This window comes from Papio anubis, chromosome 14 (assembly GCF_008728515.1).
Source record: "Papio anubis isolate 15944 chromosome 14, Panubis1.0, whole genome shotgun sequence".
NCBI lineage: Eukaryota > Metazoa > Chordata > Mammalia > Primates > Cercopithecidae > Papio > Papio anubis.
Window position 1 is genome coordinate 99,398,407 of NC_044989.1, and position 9,847 is coordinate 99,408,253.

The 9,847-nt window shown below is 39.9% G+C and overlaps 1 long non-coding RNA gene across 1 annotated transcript in view; it reads left to right on the forward strand.

Annotated features, from left to right (window-relative positions):
• Positions 1-1,247: 1,247 nt before the first annotated feature.
• The window catches only part of LOC108581832, a 12,911-nt gene continuing 4,311 nt past the window's right edge, over positions 1,248-9,847 (forward strand). Inside the window, exon 1 of the long non-coding RNA XR_001894618.2 lies at positions 1,248-1,389. This is a non-coding gene — a long non-coding RNA (uncharacterized LOC108581832). The remainder of the gene's footprint in view (positions 1,390-9,847) is intronic.

Genomic DNA, 9,847 nt, shown 5'->3' on the forward strand with positions numbered 1-9,847 from the left:
TTTAAATCTAAAGTCTTGTACCCTTTATTTCTGGAGTTTATGGTTTTTAGTAAGGGAAATGTCCTTTTTTTTTTTTTTTTTTTTTTGATAACTATCTCTTCATTTTCTGAAATTCCATTAGTCAGATGTTGCACCACCTTGAGAGGTGACAACATGCTAGCAGCCCTTGCTCTTGGCACCTCCTCAGCCTCTGCATCCACTCTGGTGGGGTTGAGGAGCCCTTCAGCCCACCACGGCACTGTGGGAGCCCCTCTCTGGGCTGGTCGAGGCTGGAGCTGGCTCCCTCGGGTTGTGGAGAGGTGTGGAGGGAGCGGCACGGGTGGGAACCAGGGCTGCCCACGGCCCTCCTGGGTCAGCGTGAGTTCTCAGTGGGTGTGGGCTCAGCGGACCTGCACTCAGAGTGGCTGGTCAACTCTGCCGCTGGCCCAGGGCAGTGAGGGGCTTAGCACCCAGGCCAGTAGCTGTGGAGGGTGCGCCAGTCCCCAGCAGTGCCAACCCACCACTGCTGCATTCGAATTCTCCCCACACTTAAGCTGTCTCCCCGTGCCTAAGCTGCCTGCCCGTGGGGGCAGGGCTCAGGACCTGCAGCCAGCCATGCCCCAATCTCCCCCATGCTGCCGGGGGCTCCTGCACAGCCCGAGCCTCCCCAACAAGTGCTGCCCACTGCACCGGGGTGCCCAGTCCCATCGACTGCCCAAGGACTGAGGAGTGTAGGTGCATGGCAGGGGACTTGTGGGCAGCTTTGCCTGCAGCCCCAGTGAGGGATCCACTAGGTGAAGCTACCTGGACTCCTGGGTCTAGTGGGGACTTGGAGAACCTTTATGTCTAGCTAAGGGATTGTAAACACACCAATCAGCACTCTGTGTCTAGCTCAGGGTTTGTAAATACACCAATCAGTATTCTGTATCTAGCTCAAGGTTTGTAAAAACACCAATCAGTACTCTGTATCTAGCTAACCTAGTGGGGACTTGGATAACTTTTCTGTCTAGCACTCTGTGTCTAGCTAAAGGATTGTAAATGCAGCAATCTGCACTCTGTATCTAGCTCAAGGATTGTAAATGCACCAATCAGCACCCTGTGTCTAGCTCAAGGTTTGTAAATACACCCATCAGTACTCTGTATCTAGCTAATCTAGTGGGGACTTGGAGAATCTTTATGTCTAGTTAAAGGATTGTAAATGCACCAATCAGCACTCTGTGTCTAGCTCAGGAATTGTAAACGCACCAATCAGTACACTGTCAAAATGGACCAATCACCTCTCTATAAAATGGACCAATCAGCTCTCGCAAAATGGACCCATCAACAGGATGTGGGTGGGGCCAGATAAGGGAATAAAAGTAGGCTGCCCTAGCCAGACAGCAGCAACCGGCAGGGGTCCACTTCCACATGGTGAGTGCTTTGTTCTTTCACTCTTTGCAATAAATTTTGCTGTAGCTCACTCTTCAGGTCCAGGTTGCCTTTATGAGGTGTACATGCCGGCTGTAACACTCACCACGAAGGTCTGCAGCTTCACTCCTGAAGCTGGCAAGACTACGAACCCACTGGGAAGAACAAACAGCTGCAGAGGCGGCACCTTTAAGAACTGTAACACTCACGGCGAAGGTCTGCAGCTTCACTCTTGAAGTCAGTGAGACTACGAACTCACCAGAAGGAGGAAACTGCGGACACACCATCTCTAAGAACTATAACACTCACTCACCGCGAGGGTCCATGGCTTCATTCTTAAAGTCAGCGAGACCAAGAACCCACCAATTCCGGCCACAACCTCAATTACTTTCTAATTTATTATCTTTTCTCTTGTATTTCAAATTTTGTTTTATTTTTGTTTCTACTGATCATAAAATAAATAAGCACTACAAAGCTACTTGGAAGCTTTCAGTATGTGGATCTTTTTATAGGATGATTGTTTTAGGTGGAATAATGGTTCTTTAAACATGTGCACATCTTAATGCCTGGAACCTACTAATATAGTACATGGAAAAAGGGACTCAAGTGTTTGGAGATAGGAGATTATTCTGAATTTTCCAGATGAACCTGATAGAATCATCAGGATCCCTGTAAGAGAGAGGCGGAAGGTCAGAGAGAAGGTGCTATGGCTGGCTTTGAAGATCAAGGAAGGGGCCACGAGCTCAGGAATGCTGGTGTCTGCCAGAAGCTGGAAAAGGGGAGAAAGATTCTCCCATAGATCTCCAGAAAGAATGCAGCTCTAGACATTTTAAACTTCTAACTTCTAGAACTGTAAGAGTTCATCTGTATTCTTTGAAGTCACTAAACGCATAGTAACTGAATACTGAAACCCTAGGAAACCAATACAATGAGGCAGAAGCCCTGTAGCGAACTGCCTTTTACCCTGGGATCCCACACCACAGGATGTAGAAGTGGATGTCAGTTTCTTCAGAATGCACACACTCTTAAGACAGCAATTATTCACTATGACTTTTAGTTTTCTCAGTTGTAAACGGGAACAATAATATTTACCATAATGATTTCACCAAATTTTTGAAGAAATCAGGTGAAATAAATGATCTGAAGTTTCTAGCACCATAAAGTGTTCCCATCTCAAAATACTTCATATATAGGACCATAAAGTGCTGTAAAAGGTACTATTTGAAAAGGGTATAATGTGTACACATAGCACTTATGAGGCCATGGGCATCTCAAGAAAATATTTTTAAAATTCTGATGTGTCAAAGCAGGTATAACTTTATTTAAATTAACTCAACAAAGGGAAAATGAGAAAAAACTATTGCTAAATAGTTAAAGGGAAATGTCAAGGTGTGTCCTATATTTTCTGAGTAAGTGAACATTTAGATTATTCTAAGTAATTTTTTTATTATGGTATAATTTTAGCCCAATACAGAGTCTCACACCTGTAATCCCATTGTTTTGGAGACGGAGGCAGCAAGATCACTTGAGCTCAGGAGTCTGAGATCAGCCTGGACAACATAGCAAAACCCTGTATCTACAAAAAAATGAAAATATTAGCCATGCATGGTGGTGCATGTCTGTAGTCCCAGATACTCAGGAGGCTGAGGCAGGTGGATCACTTGAGCCCAAGAGTTTGAGGCTGCAGTGAGCTATGATCTTATCACTGCACTCTAGCTTAAGTGACAGAGTGAGACCCCAACTCTTTAACAAAATGAGAAGAATAATTTCAAATAGATAAAAAATGTGTTACAGTAGCAGAATGGACTCTCCTATATCCTTTGACCAGATCCTCTGGCTGGTTACAGTTTGTCCAATTGACTTTATCTTCTTTTTCTACCTCATCCTCTGAGTCTGTGTACACATTTGTCTGATACATACATACAATATTCAGTATATTTATATATTATAAAGATGGTGATAGTGTTACCTTCATATAATTTTATTTTTTGTGACTTAGGTAGATCCTGACTTTATTTTTCCTTATTACCTTGTAAAGCTGAGCAATACATGGTTCTTACATGAACTCTAGGATGAATAATGATTTCTGGGTTCAGGATCTTCCTCACACCCATCAGAATTTCAATTTTACCTGCTACATCGTCTAAGTATAGTGCACCACAGGGAAACATTGCCAGAACAATTGAATCACAGTATCGTTATTTCTAGGAGCTATGACTAGTAACACTTTTCCTGTTTTATTTTTCTTTGCCCTAGCAATTGAAAAAACATTCCGGTTTCTAATATAAAATAATATATGAAAAACAATGCATAATGTTTCCTTCAATCCAACAAATACACAGAAAAACAATCTATAATGAATATAGGAAAAACATAGAAGCCAGAGGAAAATATGAGGGTGAGAAAAATCTTTTGAGAAGCTTTGGATTATTATCTGTAAGTGGGGAAGGTGACTCTTTTCTTCTTATTAGAACTCCCCCCAATGTTTTGTGTGTTACTATTATCTCTACTAGGAAGGGTTAAATCTGTATTTGTAAAGGTATTTCTCGCAGGGAGGTACAATTTTTTCATGCTTCATGTCCCCGTTACAGCAGGTGGCACTATTAGGAAGAGGCTAGGAGCATGCGTCAGGGTGTAACTGGTGCCCTCACGGCTGTGCAAAGCCACAAGGCATCTCATGCTTCATGCTCAGAGGGTTGAGAGCACAATCAGTCCTCTAGCAAAAAGAAGTCCAGAGTTGATGGCATTGCTCAACTGAGAACGTCCCTAACTTTTCAAGGCACTTTATGTCCATTCAAAGATGTTAATAAAATTTAATGGTCTTTACAGGCTACTTTTCAAATAACAGAAGCTTTAATTTGTTCTTTAACTGAAGTGCTACTACTTAGTAAATTTTGAGAGGAACCGTAGGTTTATAGAGATATTTAAACAGTGTATTTGGAGGTGCCCGAAATGCATATTAAAACTTTTAGAAAGTTTTAAGACTTCTAAAAGTAGATTTAACGCACAAAACCACCAGATCCTAGGAATTAAATATCTTTTTTCTAGACATGATCATCTCCAAAGTATGTTTGCACAGATGATGCATTGAAGTATAGTTAAAAATATAACAATATTGATTTTTATATTTATGATTACCCTAGCCTTTTATTTATTATTCCTAATTTTTTTATTTTGAAAAGTTTAAAACACACAATGCAAAAATTATTAAGTATAACTAAAAGAAACAACCATATATCTTTACTTAGATTTACAAATTAGTGACATCTTGCTACATTTACCTCATCTCTAGATACGTAATTTTAAAAATTACTGCTGTTGAACTGTTTAAGAGTTGCCAGCATCAGAGTAACAAAAGCCTGAAGATTTAACTGCACATCTCTAAAGAATAAGGTTATTTTTCTCTACAATCACAATATAAGGGTTATGTTCAGGAAACTGACATTGATATACTACTAATACCCAATATACAGTGCTAATTGTCACAATCAAGTGTTTTCTATTTGTTTCTTTTGTATAATGCATTAATCAAAAATCATGTGTGGCATTTATATGTCTTGTCTGAATTGCTTATCATAGCCATCCTTGTCAGCGTGAAATGATACCTAATTGTGATTTGTTTGCATTTCTGTAATGACTACGTTGAGCATTTTTCCTGTCCTTATTAGCCATTTATATATATCTTCTGGAAATAGGTCTGTTGAAATCTTTTGTCCATTTTTAAATTGGGTTATTTGTCTTTTTAATGGTTAAGTGTGTCCATCATACATTCTAGACATTAGACTTTTATCAGATATGTGATTTTTTAAATATTGTATTACATTTATTTGGGTTGTCTGTTAATTTCTTAATAATGTCTTTTGTAGCACAGAAGTTTCCATTTTTATGAAGTAAATTTATGTATTTTTCTTTTGTTTCTTGTGCTTTTGGTGTCATATCTAAGAAACTATTTTCTAATTTCAGATCCTGAAGAGTTATACTTGTTTTCTTCTAAGAGTTTTTTAGTTTTAGCATTTATATTTAGGTATTCATTTTAAGGGTCTTTTTTTTTTTGCACATTTTGTGAATTACTAGTGTAACTTAATTGTTTTTTCTATTTTTCATAAAGACATCTAGTTTCCACACTTCATTGGTTGAAAAGATTATTCTTTCTCTCTTAAATTTCCTTAACTCCCTTATCAAAATAAATTGACTGTAATTCTAAGTGCTTTGGTTGTTATTGTTGTTTTTAATTTGGCCTCTAAATTATATTCCATTGATCTTTATAACTATCTTTAAGCCATTACCACACTGTCTTGATTACTGTAGCTTTGGAGTAAGTTTGAAGTCAGAAAATGTGAGTTCTCCAATTTTGTTTTCCTTCTTACTAAATTGTTTTGAGCATTATGAGTCATTTGCATTTCCATATGGATTTTTAAATCAGCTTATCAATTTCTGGGAAAAAGGAGGCTGAGATTTTAAAAGAGCTCTCTAATCGATTTGGAGTAGGTGGGTATTGCTATTTAAACAATACTGAGTCTTCAAATTTATGAACGAGTAATGTCATTCCATTTGCTTAGGTCTCCTTTAGTTATTCTCAATGAAGTTATTTTTGTTTCCAGTTTGCAAGTTTCTCTTATTAAATTTATTCTCAAGCATTTTATTTTTGATACTATTGTAATGAAAATTGCTTTCTTTATTTCATTTTCAGAGTGTTCATTGCTAGAATGTAAAAATAGAATTAATTGTGTGCATAATGCTGAAATCACTTATTAGCTTTCTAAATACCGTTTTTGAAAGATTCCATAAGATTTCCAATATACAAAATTATGTCATATACAACTAGAGCTAGCTTCACTTTTTCCTTTATGATCTGGATACCTTTCATTTCCTGTGATTACGTTAGGATAAATATTTTGGGCAGGCAAACCACATAGATGATGAATTGCTGTTCTCAGTGTGTCTCAATAGGATAAATCATGTCAGTTGGTCAGTTTTTTGATGATGTTCAATTTGATCACTTAGTTATGGGGGTGTCCCTCAGATACATTCATTGTAATGACAAACTTTTCCCATTTTCCCCTTTAAAAATAAGTAACCTATGGAGATATTCTTGAACACAGTTTTTCTCATTCTTTCCCATTTCTAGCTTTGAAAGTTTTATACACATATAATAGACAATAGTGCATACATATAATTTAATTAAAAATACATTTATTTTGGGAGTACATGTTCAAAATAATTTTATTAATTGGGTATACAAGCCAAGATGCTTAGAAACCAGTATTCAAGAAGTCCAGAGCCCCTCTCTTCTCCATTCTTTTTAACCGTGTGCTGTTTACTTTCATTCTGGACCTCAGAACCTTGGCTGTTTCCTGGAAACTTCCCAGGTGCCCTGGCCTCTTTGAGTTTGGGGATGCTACAGGTTCCCCTCCAGATTTTGTGAACATCAGTCCTCTGCTTGCATCGGTTGACATTTTCCTGCCCATTAGTTTTTAAAATCTCTCATTGCCTTGTTCAGCTTCCGACCTGTTCCCACCCCATTCATTCCTCCCATCCCCACAACCATGTACAAACGGACATATAGGTGCACACTGTATTGGTTAGGGTCCCCCGACAGACAGAACCAAGAGGATATGTATATAAACATATGAGAGGTGATTTATTAAGAGAGTAGCCTCGCAAAGTTGTGGAGGTTGAGAGGTCCCACAATGGACCATTCGCAAGCTGAAGACCCTGGGATGCCAGTGATGTGTTTCAGTCTAAGTCAGACTCTCAGAACCAGGGAACCCAACTGTGTAACTCTCAGTCTGAGAGTGAAGGCCTGAGGACCTAGGGGTCTGCTGGTGCAAGTCCTGGAGTCCAAAGGCCAGAAGCCTGGAGTTCTGATGTCCAAGAAAGAGGAGGAAGAGTGCGTCCCAACTCCAGGACATAGGTGGACACATTGGCCTTTTGTCTGTTTCTGCACCCTGCCCCCATGCCGATTGGATAGGGCCCATCCACATTGGACATTAAAGGCAGACCTTTCCCATCTGGTCTACTCAGATTCACAAGCTAATCTCCTCTGGAAACACCCTCACAGACATACTCCAAAATTTGCTTTACAAGCTTTCTAGGTATTACTAAATCCAGTCAAGTTGACACCTAATTTAACCATCACACACACCAAAGAGCCCTCCCTGTTCCCATTCCTTGGCTTCAGGAAAGAACTAGTTCTAACCCCTGGGTTGTTTCTTTCCTGAAAGAGAACCAAAAACATTGACCATATGTGAGTCTCTAGAGCCTTTTGTGAAGTTCATGAAGAAATTTTTCTGGATCAGTAATGTGTTTTTATATAGTTGTATTTTATACAAATATAAAACTAGTCACATTCTTTTCTGGTCATTCATTTTGGAACAAATTGATATATATAGTAATTGTCCTGAGGTTAATTTAAGGGCTGCTCATGCTTTTCAAACAAATGTTTGGTAAATTTATCTCAGCATGACAATGAATGCCACAGTTCAGGAAGCACAATTTAACACAGAACTAAGGTATAAGCTCCTGGGACACTCTAATGCTCTAATGCTTTCAGAAAAAAGAAAGCAAATCCATCCATTCGTTTACTTATTCAAGATTTATTGAGGCCTTTTTAAGTGCCAGACACTGTAGCAGGCAAAGGGTACAAGCATGAAAGACACTCCTTTGTTTTTCTGAGACACGAATAGACAGATTAGAAATTAATAGATGTTCACTTTTGGAGGCCAAGACCAGCGGATCACGAGGTCAAGAGATCGAGACCATCCTGGCTAACACGATGAAACCCCGTCGCTACTAAAAATACAAAAAAAAAAAAAAATTAGCCGGGCATGGTGGCGGGCGTCTGTGGTCCCAGCTACTCGGGAGGCTGAGGCAGGAGAATGGCGTGAACCTGGGAGGCAGGGCTTGCAGTGAGCTGAAATCCGGCCACTGCACTCCAGCCTGGGCGACAGAGCGAGACTCCGTCTCAAAAAAAAAATAATAATAATAGATATTGTGATATACATAGATAGCATGGCATGTCAGTACAGGGGAGGAGAGCCTTGTACCACCTGCAGAGAGCAAGCATCCTGGACATGAGTGCATGTGATTAAGATGCATTTTAAACTTGCACGTAGGTGGTTAATAGGACATGGCAACTGGAATGGATGTAAGTGAGGAGGAAAGAGCGTGTTCAAGCCCAGGGTTCTTACACTTTGTATTTTTAGAACCTTACAATAAATCTGCTTTGGGGAATAATTCTTATTAGAATAATGTTCTAATGAAGCCATCTTTGAGAATTGTTTTACTCACTTTGAAAATTTTGAGTAGATGCTATTTACTATAAGAATCTGCTTCATTCCTCCTATCCCTTTGTTAAAATGAAAAGAGTTGTAAAACTTGACCTAGCAACTGTATGCATATATTATAACTTCATCCATGTTTTCTGTTCATCAGCGTGATGTTCAGTTAGGGTGATGTTCTGGGTAACGTCTTCTTTCCTGTGTTTTCATCAAAGTTGAAAGTTAATTTTAAATAGTTTAGGAATAAAGTAGGGGAGGAAGTCATGAGAATGAATGTAAGAGGAAGAATGAGGAATATTGGAGGCAGCTTTTGGTCCAAGCCACAAAGTTTACTTTTATTCCAAAGGAAGTAGAACCATTGAGGAGACACTACATATTGGTCCCTTAGTAAAACACTGTTGAGGAATATCCTGAACTCAGAAGCATTAATAGAACTACTATTATTTCTGTTTTATTGCATACCTGTGCTAGACATTCTTGAAACTTCCATAGAAATAAAACACAAAGCCACCAAATTTCCAGTATTTTAAAAAATGCTTACACATACACATTAAGGAGAAAAGGAAAAATGTACGGCCAGACAGTTTCCCAGTTAGTTTCAAACAGGTGCATTATTAGAATCCTGACATTTGAAGCCTCGAAACTTAGTATGGTGAGGGTGTGGGCTTGGGTGACATAGTTCATAAGTCAGGTCACATTCTTTTTTTTTTTTTTTTTTTGAGATGGAGTTTCGCTCTGTCGCCCAGGCTGGGGTGCAGTGGCCGGATCTCAGCTCACTGCAAGCTCCGCCTCCCGGGATTACGCCATTCTCCTGCCTCAGCCTCCCGAGTAGCTGGGACTACAGGCGCCCACCACCTCGCCGGGCTATTTTTTTGTATTTTTTTAGTAGAGACGGGGTTTCACCGTGTTAGCCAGGATGGTCTCGATCTCCTGACCTCGTGATCCGCCCGTCTTGGCCTCCCAAAGTGCTGGGATTACAGGCTTGAGCCACTGCACCTGGCTTGTGTTTTGTTTTTTAGAGACAGAGTCTTGCTCTGTTGCCCAGGCTGGAGTGCAGTGGCCGGATCTCAGCTCACTGCAAGCTCCGCCTTCCGGGTTCACGCCATTCTCCTGCCTCAGCCTCCCGAGTAGCTGGGACTACAGGCGCCCGCCACCTCGCCTGGCTAGTTTTTTGTATTTTT